This window comes from Ochotona princeps, chromosome 6 (genome assembly GCF_030435755.1).
Source record: "Ochotona princeps isolate mOchPri1 chromosome 6, mOchPri1.hap1, whole genome shotgun sequence".
NCBI lineage: Eukaryota > Metazoa > Chordata > Mammalia > Lagomorpha > Ochotonidae > Ochotona > Ochotona princeps.
The window spans coordinates 59,591,326-59,609,459 of NC_080837.1; the positions used below are offsets into that span (position 1 = coordinate 59,591,326).

Consider the following 18,134-nt stretch of genomic DNA (forward strand, 5'->3'; position numbering starts at 1 on the left):
AGATTTACAGAGATAAGGAAAGACAGAGAGAAAGATCTTCCATTTACTGGCTCCTCCCCAAATGGCCACAATGGGCAGAACTGAGTTGATCCAAAGCCAGAACCCTAGAGTTTCTTCCAGGTTTCCCACAAGGGTGTAGGGTCCCAAGGCTTTGGGCCATCCTCTACTGCTTTCCCAGGCCATAAGCAAGGAGCTGGATGGAAAATGAAGCAGCTAGGGAATCAACCAGCACCCATACGGAATGCCAACATTTGCAAGCAGAAGATGAGCCAATTGAACCATTGTGATGGCCCCAGACCTACTTCTTTTAGAAGGCTGAGTAATATTTCATTCTATATACAACAACATGTCAAATTTTTTCTATCCATTCCTCTGTTGATAGGGATGTGTTTCCACGTCTTAAATATCCTAAATAAGACCACAACGAACAAATTAAGATATTTCTACCAGGTATTAATTACATCTCCATTAGACATTCACCTAAAGGGATTCCTTGGTTGAGGTAGCTCAAGTTTTAATTTTTAGAGCAAATCTATGATGCTTTGTATAATGGTTGAATTAATTTGTGGTCCCACCAACAGTGTGAAAAAATATAAAATGTAGATACTACAGCACTCCCTGTTCAAATGAACTCAGGTAACAAAAGCAAGGTGCTCAGCATACTTAAGACAACAGTTAAGCACTCAGAGTAAGTTGAAAGAGCAAGAAATGGGCCCAGCATGGTGGCCTAGAGGCTAAAGTCCTCGCCTTGAACGCGCCAGGATCCCATATGGACGCCGTTTCTAATCCCAGCAGCTCCACTTCCCATCCAGCTCCCTGCTTGTGGCCTGGGAAAGCATTCGAGGACAGCCCAAAGCCTTGGGACCCTGCACCCACGTGGGAGACCTGGAAGAGGTTCCTGGTTCCCGGCTTCGGATCCAAGCAGCACCCGCCGTTGCGGTCACTTGGAGAGTGAATCATCGGACGGAAGATCTTCCCCTCTGTCTCTCCTCTCTGTATATCTGACTTTGTAATAAAAATAAATAAATCTTTAAAAAAAAGAAAGAGCAAGAAATGGATTAATATTTCCTTTTTGAGCTATTGCTGAAGAGTAAAATTATTTCAAGAGAAAAGTCAAATGCAGACAGATTCTCAAACTAGAAATAGCCTCATTGCTAAACATCAGTGTATCACTACTGTTACTGAAGTTTTTCACAGAAATTGTAACTAGTTGTTTCATGGTTCACATCACTTTCATTCTTTATTAGATTTGGAGATTTAATGACTTTAATCTTTTAACATAATTGATGAGAAAACCCTGCTCATAGAGCTTGTGAATTCCTCAGAATCATATAGTAGAGTCCAGTCCAGGCCTCCCAGTTCAGAAATTTTACTCTCTTCACCTCTGTAGTTCCTCAATTCTTATTAACAGTCACATTGGGCTGGAAACTACAAGGTCAAAACTTGCACTTACACTTACTATCAACCTTAAACAAATCATTCCACCTCTCTGAGCATCAGCTTCTCATCCTTCAAAATGGGCATATCACTATCCCCTCTCAAAAGTAATTACACAGATCAAAAACAGCACCACTGTCCAAGTCTTCTCTAAACTGTGATTCTGTAGAAGCACACAGTACTAGCTTCTTGCTATTAAAATTAAGTAAAGTTCAAATTCAGATGAAAATGGGCTTTTCAAAGTCTATCAGGAAAAGCCTAGCCATGTGCGAGGTTGGCATTCAGTGTCAGAGTACTAGTTTCTGTCCCACTACTCCACTTGTACTCCAGCTTCCTGCAAATGCATCTGAAATGACAGCATAAGGTGGCCTGTTTTGGTTCCAATCTCCTGTCCTGGGGGAGATTCCAATAGAGTTCCTGCTCCTGGCTTCAGCCTGGTTTAAACCTAGCTATTTAAGTCATCTGAGGAGCAATCTAGCAGAAGGAATATCTCTTTTTCTCATTCTCTTTCTGTTTCTCTTTTTCATTCTCTCTGTCTCTGCTCTCTCTCTCTGTCTTTCTCTCTCTCCCCCTTTCTTTTTTTCTCTTCCTTCCTTCCTTTCCCTCTTAATTTTTCTTCCTTTCTTCCTTCTTTCCTTCTTTCCTTTCTCTCTCTCTCCCTCTCTTTTATTGTTGAAATAAATAGATAAATGCCTTTTTTAAATGGAGGGGGAAAAGGAAATCTATGAGGAAAATATATTTATACTCAAAGCTCTATTCTTTCAACTTGGATAAAATAAAACTAATGTATTCAAATGAATTTAAGATTTATTTGCAATTATATGAATCAAAATCCCAAGACTATGATCTGACTGCTTGCATATCCCTCAAATGTCTGTATTAAAATCCTAACCCACAAACTGGTAGCATCAGGAGGAATTAGTGCGGCCTTTGAAGGGTGTGCGTTCATAAGCTTGATTATCAACCTTAGCAAACAGGCCCATGGGAGCTCATTCCACCTTTCCACAAAGTGCAGTTACAGCAAAAAGCAACTATCTATGAGCCAGAAAGGGAGCCCTTACCAGATGCCAATTCTACTGGTGCTTTGGTGTTGAGTTTCTGAGCTTCCACAACTCTAAGAGGTAAATATTTGCTCTTTACTCAACCATCCACTTCACAGTCTCTTATTAAAACAGCCCAAGGGGATTAACATATCTAACATTTTTGTCCAAGTGACTACTCTTCTAATCCCAGGACCCAAAGGATAAAATGGATCTTGGACAGTGTGTCATGTTACTTTGTTTGTAGCACAACACACAGGAGCCTGCTGTGGAGGCAGAAGGCTTTCAGAGATTTGTCCCATCACTTCAGCAGAACGTGTAGGCACAAACAAGGGCATCAGACCAGAGGGCAGAAGTTCGGGGTCCTCTTCCAGGAACAAGCTGCCCGCAGCCTCGCCAACAGCAGAACAGAGCCAGAGCAGGCAACTACAAATCACTCCCAATCCACCAGAAATGCATATGGGTCTGAAGAGAGCAGCAGCTGTGGCAACAGTCAGCTATCAAATGGACCGCTGGCGGTTGGCTGCTCATCACCAAAGCAAAGAGCAACTTGTGCTGAGAGGGCTGGGGGAGAGAGACTGCATCTTCTAACAGCAAGGGTCTGACCTTTTCAAGTTACCCTCTTTGCTGCACTGTTGAGACTTAGAAACTAGAGCATTCATGGGGAACCACATGCAAGATGCTTCAAACTGTGGGCAAGTGCGTACAAAGGCACCATGAAACCAGAAAGCTTTAGCTGTTGTCAGGCTCAAGAACAAACTTTGTTGTCCTTTTTCCTAACTGATATTTTTAATAATCCCTTTACCCACAAGCAACTCAGAGATGATATTAGGTTTTCTGTGTTTCCAGGGGTTGCTAGGCAACGCTTCTAGGCAGCTGGAGATATTTCCACAGTAAGCAAGTCGTGTTCTACCACAAAGGCCATGGATTGAAAAATACATTTTTCATCTATCATCTATTAACCCAGTGTTTTAATACTAGGGGCCTTTATCACGGCGAAAATGAGATTCAGCATTTTATAACTACAGAATGCTTTCACATCAGGCCCCGACATAATTCTGCCCTGGGAACACACACAGTCACCAAAGTACGCATCAGTGTTTATAGGTATCATAAGTCAAGCACGGTCAACAAGAAGAATCAAAGAAAACTCAACCAGGCAGATTTTTCATTAAATAAGTAGGAGGATATTTAAAAAAAAAAAAAAAACAGCTTTTTGGAGGTTGCAAAGTTTTGGTTTCAGTTTTTAATTCAAACCAGAGAGTCTGGCCCCTCCTGTCTTTCTTTATGTTGTCTAATGTATACTAAGAGATATCATGTGATTTACTTGTGGAGGTCTCCAATGTTTTACTTTTTTTTATTAATTACGTTGCAATGTTTTAATTTAATATGTGAAATGTTGTGGCCCTCCTTGTGCAGTGTGTTAAGCCACGCTCTAGGACACTTGCCTCTGATATCAGCCTGTTAATTCATATTCTGACATTTCCACTTGCCAGCTAGCTTCCTATTAATGCATCCTGAGACACTACAGAGGATGGTTCAAATGCTTGGGTCCCTTTAACAACATCAAAGACCAAGATGGAGTTCTTGAAACCTGGCATCAGCCTGGCTAAGACCTGGCTGTTGTGGGTTTTTGGGCAATGAACCATCAGATAGGCTATCTCTCCCCACCCTTCTCTGTATCGCTATGTATTTCAAGTAGATGAAAATGATACACAATCATTTTTAAATCTAAAATATACCAATAGGCTATATATTTTTCCTAAGTTCCAATTTTGATTCATACATGTATATGAATATCCTCAGTATGTGGGATGCTTTAAAAAATTCAAATGCTGATTGTGCCTGGAAGTTTAAAAAATTCTCCAGAAACCCTGCTGCATCTCTGCTGTTATAGAAAATTACCTTTTAACAATAAACATGCTAATCAATAGCAAATGCAAATTATTTTCCATCCCGGCTCATTTCTATTTCCGTGGGGCCACACAACTAACTCCCAGTGCAGATCTCTCTTCCCCTCTGAAAAGTATGCTGTGCCAAACACCTAACTCTTGGGGTTAGGAATAGTTACATAGCCTGAGTTCCAAGGCTTCTGCAAATCTGGCATCTGCACAAAACCTCTCCCACAGTTTCCTTAAGCTCAAATTCACTCTCTCTCTCTTCTCTTTACACCTGAAAAAAAAATGTTCTAAACCTGCTATTCTGGTTACTGAGTTCTCAGGAAGCTAAAAATACCATTAAAAAAAAAAGCTCTTGAACCCATTTCTCTACTGTCCTCATATGCATGTAACTTCAAAAAGCATGCTAATTTCCTCCAAATAAGACATTTAAATCTGATTATTTTCTGATTATATTTTCCACAGAACAAAAAGGGGGGAAAAAAAGAGAGAAGAAACAGAGAATACAATTCATGTGACTTTGAATTTTTCTTGCAACAGTTGGGTACTTCACAGAACAAAGGGGACTGAGGCTAAGGCAATACACCCTCAACAGAAGTAAACACAGTGGCATATTCATATTCCAAAAATAGATCTCTTCTGCAATAGACAATTTTCTAAATCAGCCAAATCTACAGAATTAAATTAATTTTAACAATTGTATTCTCACTCAATTCTTTGTGCTATTAAATCACCACCACGACTAAGAAAATTATGTTCTTTCTGCTGAACTATAGGCTCTCCTTGACTCATTCAATGAAATTTGAGACCTTACCATAGTTATATGCCAGGTGCTCTGACCACTGTCTCGGACAAGCAAAGGGAAATGTTTTCCTCATTCTCAAAGAGCTTAGGACCCATGAAGGAAATGAAAACAACTATGGAGGCTATTACAGCAGTGTTCTAAGTTTTGGGTGGAAACAAATGCAGGTGATGAGAGTTCAAAAAGGTTTTAGAAAGTCCTCCTAGAAGCAGAGTCTTCAAACTGAGACCCACAAGACTGGCACCGGTGGCCAAGAGAAGGTTGTAGAGAAGGGGAGGGTGGGCAGAGGTGTTTCAGAAGGAACAAGCCATTATACTGAGGATAGCAATACTCCTTTCCTTGGGTGTTAGATGGCTACCTTCTCTTGAATCTTCACACGGCTTTCCTTTTGTGTGTCTCTGTGTCTTCATCCAGTCACAGGACACCAGTCATACGGGAGTAGGGTTTACCCTAAAAAATGTAATTGTAGCTTAATGACCTGTTTAAAGACCCTAACTCCAAACAGATTCATGCTCTGAGGTACTGGGAGTTAGGATGTCAACAAATAAAATTTGAAGAAATAAATTTAGCTGATTACAGCTATCAAGGTTGAGAAGGTACAACCAGAGGAAAGAGATGTATGTGTTTCCAGGAGGATGGAGGAGTTAACATGATACCAATGGGCACAAAAGGGAACCAGGTTTAGGGCAGATTCTTCAGGGGATCTGTGGGCTCACCCCTGTGCCTTTGTACTGCCCGTGAGACACCCTGTGAGCCTGCAGTTTGCAAAAGAGCTAGAGCTGGTGTTGGGCCAAACTAGGCTTGACCATGGAACTCACCAACACTTACGAAAACTGGAATTGCGAGCAGGCTGGGCTAGCCCAAGTTTCAATGCCAACAGACCACATCATTAGCCAACACATGCAAAGGTCAGGACTGGGGGTGGATAATGATGGGCAGGGGTCTATTATGTACCAGCACACATGAAAGCTAGGTCTGGGAGTGGACCTGGTGAGGGAACTTGGGGAACTCTCCTACTAGGTCACAGCTCCCACTGGTGAACATGAGATCATGGGCTCAAATGGGCCAAGCCAGGTAAGGTTGTACTACTCATCAGTATGTGTGAGGGCTGATACATGGCAGTGCTCAGGCTGGGGCTGGGCTAAGCCTTAGCACCCACTGGCATGTACAGGAGCCAGGACAGAATATGGGCCTGCCAGGGCAGACTACTTCACCTGCCAGTACACATGAGAGCCAGGGATAGAGGCAGGCTGAGCAGGGCTAGACCACAGCACCCTCCAGCAAGAGTTAGGACTAGTAGCAGGCCAGGCCAGGCCAGACTGCAGCATCAACTGACAGATGTGAGAGACAGGATAAGGTGCAGGCCAGGCCAGGATGAGCCATAACACTTGCCAGTTTACATAAGGGCTGGGACCGAAGCCTGGCCAGGCTGTGCTATGTTGCTGTACCTGCTTACCTGGGCTAAGACTCGGGCCCCAGGCTGCAGCAACTATGGTGAATGCTGAGGTGAGGTGGGCCATACCAGAGTGGGCCACAGCACTCACTGGAATGCTCAAATCCAGGGCTGGGGGTGAGCCTGTTAGGGAAACTTCAGGGACTTTTCTGCTAGGGTACTGCTCCCACTGATGAGCGTGCAAGTTAGAACTGGGGGCAGACCCGTATGGGTCTTGGAAAGATTTTCTCAATTCTGAAGCAATGAAACCAACATGTCTCAGAACCATCAAAACCACTCAAGTAATACCTTCATAACATTCTTCCTCACATCAGGGTCTCTAAGATGATATCAAATGACTGTCTCCCATCCCAGGATGATGGTGTGGTTTGGCAGCAAGGAGTGGCTCCCTCTATTCTATCCACCTCTTGCAGATACAGGAAAGAAGAAAAAAAATAGAAGCATATCTATCACTCTCCTTTTTCCATACCTCAACCCTACTCAACCCTAATCCATGGCCTACCATGGGCACACATCCTTCTCAACTGTGTAAAAAAAATTAATAAATTCAATTCAATTTAAATTTAAACTTGAACAAAAGAGGTAAGGCCTGGAAATGTCCCTCAGCAGTAGGGGCAGTGAAGGCATGATGGCTTTGGTGAACTTATTTAGAAGAGTGGTAGACACCAAAAGCCAATCACAACATTTGTGGACCATCTGGGAGTCTGAAGGCACAGGTGACTACCATCAGGAGGTTTATCTGGAGAAGGCAGGAGAGAGGGTGGAGTAGGAAATATCATCATGTTCTTAAATCTGTACATATGAAATGCACAAACTTTGCTCACACCATTATATATATATAAATTAAAAGGAGAGATATTGAGAACTGAAAAAAGGCACAGTCTGAGAGAAATTTTTGCATAAAAATAATTAAAATGAATAAATTCCCACTGTATACAAGGGAGCTAAAGAAGGACATAGATGAAACCTTGCCATGGACAAAATCATCATTTAAGCTAATGCTGAAATCACAAGGTGGGGGGAGTCAATTTTTAGTTCAAAATCTTATGTGCTTTCAATATCCAGATCATGGTAAAACCATGACATGTATGAAATACCTTACAGTACATTACTCTCCCAATGAGTACCAAAAATTACAGCAAAATTAACACTTATGTTACAGGAAATCTATGACACAAATAATATAAAACTAAAGGTGGAGAAAGGCTGACACTGCCTTTCTGAGATACAGTTTATTTTACATATTTATATGTAATATAGATATAATATGTATATATACATATATTAACCTAGTAGCTACAGTCCTCGCCTTGTACATGCCAGGATCCTGTATGGGTGCTGCGTCATATCCCAGCTGCTCCACTTCCCATCCAGTTCCCTGCTTGTGGCCTAGGAAAGCAGTGGAGGATGACGCAAAGCCTTGGGATCCTGCACGACGTGGGAGACCCAGAAAAAGCTCCTGGCTTCAGATCGGCTTAATTTGTGGCCACAAGGAGTGAACAAGCAGATGAAAGATCTTTCTCTGTGTATCTCCTTCTCTCTGTAAGTCTGCCTTTCCAACAATAAATAAGTAAATAAATAATTTTTTAAAAAAATTATGTTAAAATTTTTAAATTTATATTATTTATTTGCAAAGCAGAATTACAGAGAGAAAAAAGCACAGAGAACTCCTCATCAACAGGTTCACTTTCTAATGGCTTCAACAGCTGGGGCTGGGTCAGGCAAAAGTGAGCAGCCTTCTCTGGGTCTCTCCCATGGTCTCAGGGTCCCAAGGATTTACACCATTCTTGCCATTTTCCTAGGTGTATGAGCACAGAGCTTGGATTGGAAGCCAAGCAGCCAGGACTCGAACTGGTACCCATATGGGATGCCACTATATCAAAATGCAGGTCTCACAATTACTCTTTAAACTAAGTTCCACAGGTCCAGGCTACACAGTGATGGCAGGAAGCCAACTCTTCTTCCATGTGGTTCAGGAAAACCTGGTGATAAAATCAACCCATAACTCAGCCACGCCTACTATGACACCATACATTGACTGAAACAACCAGCACTCTAGAAATACTAAACAAGAGACTGATTTCCAGGGTAAAATCTTCAATAAGATTGACATGGGACAAGCCAAGAAAGTCTGCCATGTTAAATTCTGTACATAATAGCATCTATTCCATAGCCAAACCCAGCGTATACAGGTGCTGGCTGCTCTTGTCATCCCTCAAATCCCTTTGGGCTGGGTCACCTTGATGTCACACTTGTTTCCACTAAAGGTATGGAACTTATTTTCCAGAAGTTTCTTCAAGGGGCCTTCCTCTGTAAAAGTGATACAAATAAGACCCCCACCTTGGATCGACTGGAAGCTCAAAGGCCTCACTGTAGTCAAACTCACCAAAGTTCTCCTTGATCTTTCCCACAGTAGCCCGAGGAGTCACTCCACTACAAAGATTGCCTTCACTGGTTCCTTGATAGCCACAACTTTTTCAGAGCTGGTGATACAGCCATCCTGCCCATACTGTATCTGGTCCAGGACTTTATCTACACTGATTGCATCTTTGAAAAGGATCAACCTGAATCTACTTGATATCCAGTGTTAGGATTCATTTTTATTGCACAATTAATGACTTCTCTAAAATGAAAATGGTCCTTTAAATGTATTTTTTTTTTTTTTGCTGGTACCACAGGTCAGACCATTAAGGAATATTTTTCTGACACTGTCGGGAAAGATGCATGGCAGCAAATCTTGAAAAGCAAGCTGTGATTCTGGAAATGCCTGTTCCTGGCTAAGTTTTCACTGCAAGCATTACAACCCTACTGCTTGTGAAAGTCTGTATAGACTCAACCTTAACAGTATGCATGATCAGGGACTGTTGTACACAGCTAATCAAGCCACTGTTTCCAATGATGGCATATCATATTGGTCCCATTCAATTCCAGAGACCTGGATTGGCTCCACTTCCAATCCAGCTTTCTGCTAATATGCCTGAGCAAGTAGTGGAAGATGGCCCAAATGCTTAGGTCCTTGCATCCACATGGGAGAACCACATGAAGCTCCCAGTTCCTGGTTTTGGCCTGGTCTAGTCCTGGCCATTGTACCATTTGGGGAGTAAACAAGTGGATAGAGGTCTCTTCTTCTTCTATAACTTTGTCTTTCAAATAAATAAATGTATCTTTAGGGGGGAAAAAGTCTGCACTGTGCCGTATTTGAAGGGTGGGACATCTCCATTATCACATAGTACAAGCCAGCCATTTATAAAGTCAAAGACAACTGTAGGCCCTGCCTCTGAGAGAGAGGGAGGGAGGGAGGGAGAGAGGGAGGGAGGGAGGGAGGGAGAGAGAGAGAGAGAGAGAGAGAGAGAGAGAGAGAGAGAGAGAGAGGAAACAGCAAAACTACAGACCCTCACCACATAGGATGGAGAATACAATTGCAATTTTTAAGGGGGTAGAGTTGTTGGCCCTTAATGTGAGCACTGAGTTCAAGTCCCAGCTGCTCCGTTTCAATCCAACTCCCTGCTAACGACCTAGAAAAGTGGTAGAAGATGGCCTAAGTACTTGAGACTCTACAGCCACGTGGGAAACCTAGATAGAGTTTATGGCTGCTGACTTCTGCCTAGGCTAGCCCTAGTAGTTGTGGGTATTTGGAGAGTGAAACGGGATGGAAAATGTCTGGATCTCCTCTCCGTCACTCTCCCTCTCAAATAAATATTACCAACCAAAACATCTAGAAAACCTAATTAAAAGATATATTTATGTTTTTAAAAAGATAAGTTTATTGGGGAAAAAAGAGAAGAAGTGGTTTTCACATATGATCAACGAATAGAATTTACAAAAATGATGTCAGTTGCTGGGTTTGGGTTACATGTAGGAATAACATATTTAATAACTTTCAGGCATTTCTTTGATGTTAATAGTAATAACACAAGTCACCACTCAGTGTTTGTCAACTATAGTTAGACAATGTGCTAAGTACTCCTTATGTTATTTTAATCCCTTTAAGATACCTTCCATTATTTCATTCATTTTTTAAAAATAAAGTGGAGGCTTATTTAAGTAAATACTTTCATCAATTTATGGCAGAAATTAGACCCAACTCCATTCATGATCATGTTCTTAAAACCAATGCTACCAACTCTTTTTTAAAGGTGTGTGTGTGTTTGAAAAGGGATGAGTGATGGAGAGAGGAGATCCAAACATTTTCCATCCCGTTTCACTCTCCAAATACCCACAACTACTACATTCACGACATCACAGAAAACAGAGATTAAATTATATCTTACACTGAGAAACCTTACAATTTCAATGTTGTGTGTACATTTTGCCAGGCAATAAGACAAATCTCTCAAGGGCAGATATACCTTCTACCTATATTACTGTCCCCACAAAACCTATCTAGGGCAGGAGCAGTTACTTAAGACACATACTACTCCTTCACCCTGTGGTGCCTGTGGTGCTGGCATCCCATATGGGTACCAGTTTGTGTACTGGCTGCTCCACTTCCCATCCAGCTTCCTGCTTATGACCTGGGAAAGCATAGAGGATGACACAACTCTGTGGGACTGTGCACCCATATGTGAGCTCCTGGCTCCTGGCTTTGGATCAGCTCAGCTCTGGCCATTGCACCTATTTGGGGAGTGAACCAGCAGATGGAAAATCTCTATCTATTCTCCTTTCCATAAATCTGCTTTTCAAATAAAAATAAGTCTTTAAAAAACTATTTCAGAAGTTTCACCATAGGAATTTAAATCTAATTATGTTTGTAAATGTTTACATAAAGAATTACTGAATGTTAAACAAAATACTCAAACATAACAAAACAGGACTATAATGTTCAAGGACACCAATATCTGTTTCTTGCTTAAATATTTATGCTATTGGTGATGTCTCACACCATTTCCCGGCACAAATTCACCAGTCCTGGGAGCATAGAGGGATTTTCTTAATCCCCAATGTTATTTTGCTTTGATTAAAAAAAGGCTGTTTCTATCAGTTTTGGAAACTAAAAAAAGATATTTTGCAGTTGTTTATTAGACATATTCAATCAACACCAAAAATCAATTATACATCTTGGCTTTGCTGCTAAGATCACTAATGGAATGCAGTTCACTTATATTATTAGCAGTCATAGGTCATGGCCATGCATAAATGTGACAGTAACTAGTTACAGCTTAATTGCAAAATCACTCCTTTAAGCAGAGATTAGAATGAAGCTACTACAACCCTTCTTGCAGCAAAACAGATTTGTTCTACTTTCATAATAGAATTTCGACTGAATGCCATAAATCCAGCTTAATGTTACTCTTTCAATCCAATAAGTCTGTTTTCACATGTAGTACGACATAAAATGTCTAATGATAGTGTGGATAATGTTGCTGTTAAGAAACAATAGCCACTCTACCAAACTCTCGTATAAGTTCTAGGAGTCTCTGTGTTGAGCCTCGTGGCTCTTCTATATAAAGAATCATGTCATCTGCGTATAGTGAAAGCTTGACTTCTTCATTTCCCATTTGGATTCCTCTGATTTCTTTTTCTTGTCTTCTAGGACTATGTTGAATAGCAGTGGAGAAAGTGGACACCCCTGTCTTGTTCCAGATCTCAGCGGGAAGGGTTCCAGTTTTTCTCCATTCAGTATGATGCTGGCGTTGGGTTTTTCATATATTGCTTTGATTATGTTGTGGATTTTTCCATCTATGCCTACCTTGGTTAGGGCTTTTAGCAGGAAGTTGTGTTGGATTCTGTCAAAAGCTTTTTCTGCATCTATTGATACTATCATGTGATTCTTGTTTTTCAGTTTTTGGATATGGTGGAATACCACTCAGCTATTAAAAAAAACAAAATGCAGTTCTTTGTGGCCAAATGGGCCAAACTGGAAACCATAATGCTAAGGGAAATGAACCAATCCCAAAAGGTTAGATACCACATGTTTGCCTTAATTTAAGATGATATGATGTTAAGCATAACATGTAATGTTATGGATGTTATGTCATATGTCTTATATAAACTAAAATTGAACTGTGAATGGGGGGTCACAGAAAGTGGTTAAGAAATCGCATTTATTTTTAACATGTTGACTGCTCAATACCATGTCAATTAATTCCATAAAGATGTTAATTGTTGCAGATGGTATGTTAGTGCTTTTATTTGACCGGGATGATACTCTGCTGTCTCTGCCCTCAGACCAGAGAGGGTCTACCCAATAAGTAGTTGGACTTGACTAGACTATAAGATGTTGGACTCTATGCTTGGCATATACTTGCAAAGAGGGAATTTCAACTGAACTTGAACTATGGTTATGCAACAAGGTGGAGGAACCCACCATGGGGGTGGGTGGGAGGAGAATCCCAGATTTTATGTAATTACAACACAATGTAATTAATGAATAAATTTAATTAAAAAAAGAAACAATAGCATTTCTAAGTACAAGTTCACATGTTCCTCAATTTTCTGCCTCAAGATAACAGAAAGATTAATCAAAGGTCTGATTTTTTCTGTTACACAGTTCTAACCACCAAAATTGCCATCCTTTAAAGAAATGCTGCATAGGCTGGTACAGCCTCTATGGAAATCAGTATGGAGAATATTCAAACAACTCAAATTCAACATACCGTATGATCCAGCAATAGCACTCCTAGGAATATATCCAGAACACTTGTTTTATGAGAAACCAACATGCACTCCTATGCTCATAGCAGCACAATCAGCAATTGCAAAAACATGGAAGCAACCAAAATGCCCATCAACAGAGGATTGGATAAGAAAGCTATGGTTCATCTACTCCATGGAATACTACTCAGCTATTAAAAAAAAACAAAATGCAGTTCTTTGTGGCCAAATGGGCCAAACTGGAAACCATAATGCTAAGGGAAATGAGCCAATCACAAAAGGTTAAATACCACATGTTTGCCTTAATTTAAGATGATATGATGTTATGTATAACATGTTATGTTTTGAATGTTATATGTTGTGTATAAACTAAATTGAAGTATAGGTGAGGTGGTCACAGAAGGTGGCTGGGAACTCGCATTTACTTTCAACATATTGGTTACTCATTACTATGTCAATTAATTCCATAATGATGTAAATTTTTGCTGATGGTATGTTGGAGCTTTCAATTGACTGGGATAATACTCTGCTAGCTCTGTCTTCAGACCAGAGAGGGTATACCTAAGAAGCCGTTGAACTTGACTGGACAATAAGATGCTGGACTCTATGTTTGGTATATGCTTGCAATGGGGGAATCTCAACTGAACTTGAGCTGTGGTTATGCAACAAGGTGGAGGAATCCACCATGGTGGGAGGGTTTGGGGAGGGGTGGGAGAACCCAAGTATCTATGTAACTGTGTCACATAATACAATGTAATTAATGAAGTTAAATAATAAAAAAAAAAGAAATGCTGCATGGCGGTTATGTGTGCAACCTGAGGAGTTATACCACTTGGGACCAAATCCTAGGATTACTACCAGTGTGATCTCAAAAAACTTAACCTTTATTGGCTTAATTTCCCTAATGCTAAAAAAGTTGATAAAAATTATAAATATGTAATGCTAGTAAGTAAAAATTAAGCAAGATGACTTTCTGACCATAGTGCCATCTGATTTTTTTATTAAAGTAATTTTCACATCATACACAATTCACTATTTTAAATATTTCTAATTGTACAATTCACTAGTTTGATTATATTCATAATCACATCCATTCCCTAACGGCAGGACATTTTCATGTCCCCCAATAGAAACCTTATACCAAGTAAACAGTCAAGCACTTCTCCCAGCCCCACTCCAATCCCACATCCCTCCTATCCCAGCCCCAATAACCACTAGTCTGCTATCCTTCTCCACAGATTTGCCTGTCCAGGACATCCCGTATAGATGGAACAACACAAAAGACAGCCAATTCAATTTATTATGCAGTTGTATAGCCTAATATATCTAGAGACTTGAAGATAAATGCTTAAAGAATCAAAATAATTTAAAATGATTGCTTCTGGATAGCAGGAGTGAAACAGGGTAAGAATAACAAGCAAAGTTTCTGGTAGTAATAAGTTTTTTGCTATTAAGCACAAATACATATTGCTTTCATAATTTTGCTTCTAAAATTTTATTTAAAAATTAATGAGCAAAAGTTTAATGATGAAGCAGTTACTTCATGAAATTCTTTGATGTGAAGCAATGTAATAATTACAAAATATTTTTCCCAGTGCCTGCAATGCAGGACACATTTGACAACTTTTAATGATCATGATTGTCACTGGTAATTATTTACTAGCTTAGCAGTGTTACAGAGCAATGGGATCAGAGCCACATCTTTGGCTCTTTTACCTGAGAATGAATGGGCCAGTATCAGCTAAACAGAGTATTTTAAGATGACCTATCAATGCCAACTACTAGCTATTAAAAATCAAAGTGGCAGGTTAGGGGCATCCCCTTGAAACAAGGTTAAATACCAGCACTGAACTTCTACCTTCAAAACCTGATGTATGATGAGATGCAGGCATTTTGAAGACAGAACTAGAATGGAATGAACCCCTTTCTTATCTTTTTCTTTCTTTTTCTTTCTTTCTTCCTTCCTTCCTTCCTTTCTTATCTTCCTTTCTTTTCTTCCTTCCCTCTTTCCTTTCTTTTTCTTCTTTCTTTCTTTCTTTCTTTTTAAGATTTGCTTTATTTTTACTTGAAAGTCAAAATTACAGTGAGAAAGAGAAGGAAAGAGAGAGAGAGATCTTCCACCACTGGTTCACTCCCCATAGACTGCAATGGCTGGACTAAGTTGGTCCAAGCTGGAAGCCAGGAGCTTCTTCCCTGTGTCCCACGTGAGTCATCCTCTGCAGAATCAGAAGTGGAACAGCTAGGACACAAATCAATATCCATATGGAATGCCAGCACAGCAAGCAGATTAGCCTGATAAAGCACACCACAGCCCTAATCTCAGCCCCCAAGCCCCTTAGTTCTTCTATCATTCCTATGGCATAATTGTCAGAAAAGCTACTGGGAAACATGATTACTGAAAAGTAATTGGAGAAGACAAAAATGGAGAAGACAAAACCTATAAACTTCCCCTGAATGATAAGTCTCTTTCAGAAGACATGGAATTTAGTTTAAACTCCAGCTCATCCTATTCATTTAGGTGGATGGACTACACACCCCATATTGTTCTAGTTTCTATATTTGTTAGGTGATGCCCTGAGGAATTTGATCTCATGCTGTTTTTGTGAGAGTTAATTATAAATGTAACTCCATGGAGCTGATACCTTAGAATAGCAGGCCATGCTTCCACCTGGGACACTGGCATCCTATGTGGGCCTGGGTTGTGCCCTGGTTGCTCCCCTGTTGTCCCTGGTTATAGCCTAGTAAAGCAATGGAGGATGGCCCAAGTCCTGGGAGCCCTGCATCAAGATGGGAGACATAGAGGAGGCTCCTAGTTCCTGGCTTTGGATCGGCTCAGCTTTGGCTACTGGGACCATTTTCTGGAGTGAGCCAGCAGATGAAGGATCTCTATTTCTGTGTCTCTCCTGCTGTCTCTCTGTAACTCTGCCTTTCAGATGAAAATAAAATGATCTGTTGTTTTTTGTTTTATGTTTTTACAAATAGTAGATCTATAAAAACACTTTCACCTGCGCACCAAATGGTAAGCACTCATTAAATGTAGAAAGCAGAATTATCTCTGACAAAAGCTTCAAATTCATTAAGAAAGTATCCTTTAGTATATACTGAATTCTTCATGTCACAATTACAGGAAAATTATACTCAGTTTTTACCTTACTACTATTGAAATCACTAAAGTAAAAAAAAATCTGGAAAAAAAATCCCTTCTTCTTATTTGGATTCAAAATAATATTTAACATTTTCTAATGAGTGGAGTTGTTCATCTCTTCCCTCTGTCCTTCCTAGGAGTCTCACAATACTTGTGTATTCACTGAGAGTTCTAGAAAGGAGCAAACAAAACAACTGCCTACTTGCCTAGGAATGATGTCCATGCAGGAAGCCACTGGTTTGTTTGTTTATAGAAATTGCTGTCATTTGAAATATTAATTTGGTAAGTCTTGTGAAACATTTTTTTAGCCCATTTTTTTTTTACTACAAATCTTTCAACATGAATGAGTCTACACAGTTCTATAAAATCTCAAATCTGGAAACGATCTCAGGAGACTATCTAGTCCAGCATTTTCATGTTATAGATAAGGAAACTGAGGTACAAAGAGATTACTAATTGGATTGCCCAGCAGTAGGATTAGGAGGTAAGTCTATAGAATTCCAGTGTTGGTTCTTTTTTCTCTACCATGCAGCTTTGATTAATGAGAGACAGAGAAAAACAAGGCACAAGAAGACTGATTTAAGTCAAGGTAGAAAGCACTAGGTGCTTTGCTAGTTATTAGCTTCCAGAATTACTAATTCTCAATTCTCTAACTATAAAAATAACCCTATTGCTATCTACGAGGGGCAAGGAATTAGATGAAAATAAACTGTGCCAGAATGGTTATGGTCACTTTGTTTACTCTCAACCACCATAGGATGCCAAGAAATACCAGCATGCTAATCAATCCTGCCCATCTGGCTAATTCAGTCTTCATAATTAATAATCCAAACCCTTTGGGCACAAAGACCTATTAACATGCTAATATACCTTCTCACTATTCTAGCTGCTTTTCAATTAGTAATTATCTATAGACTGAGCCAATCACTGACAATTTTTCCAAGTGATTAGCACCTTGAAAATCATGGTCAGGCTGGTTGCTGATTAACATTCTTTGGTGTCAGCAGTTAGCATTTCTCAATCCAGAAAATTATTCCAGTGGGTTCCATTGGCAGCTTAAGGCTATGGAAATCCAAGCCTATTTAATAATTAATGTCTATTTTGAGAAAACAAAATTATAACACATTAATGTGAGAATTCTATTCACTTGACAAAAAGAATTGTATGAAAACATTTGTTTCAGAGCTAAAGCATTCTGAAAGTATTTGCAGAAACTTAACTACAAATGCATACTAGATAATACCATCACATTACTAAAAATGGTCTTAGGTGTGAAAACAGCAATATGATATAAAAGTTGGAAACTGAAGTATTTATGCACGCAGCATTATAATATCTCAACTTGCATTCAAGTGCTTTAACAATAAATTTACATAATTGGATACATACATATATAACAAATTGTGGCAAAATGTTGAAGATACCTTTTGTTCCAAATATATATTTTACTTCAACATCATGAAAGAATGTTTATTCTACAAATGTGTCATTTCCAGAAAATCACTTATGTAACTAAACACTACATTTACAACTAATATATGAATCAAGTCTCATTCCTTTCATTTATCAATATTTTTCTCTCCTCCTTTCTGAATTGTTAAGAATTGGAAGGTGTTTCACACTACTGTCTTCAGCCTGGCCCAGATCCAGGTGTTGCAGGCATTCAAGTGAACAAGCAGATGGGAGATTTTTCATACTCCCACTCTCTTATTGTACCATTTAAATAAATAAATATATTTTTAAATAATTGGAATTTAAAATTTGA

At 39.7% G+C, this 18,134-nt stretch overlaps 1 pseudogene; it reads right to left on the reverse strand.

Annotated features, from left to right (window-relative positions):
- Positions 1 to 8,845: 8,845 nt before the first annotated feature.
- Positions 8,846 to 18,134, reverse strand: part of LOC101523926 (heterogeneous nuclear ribonucleoprotein A/B-like) — a 92,557-nt pseudogene continuing 83,268 nt past the window's right edge.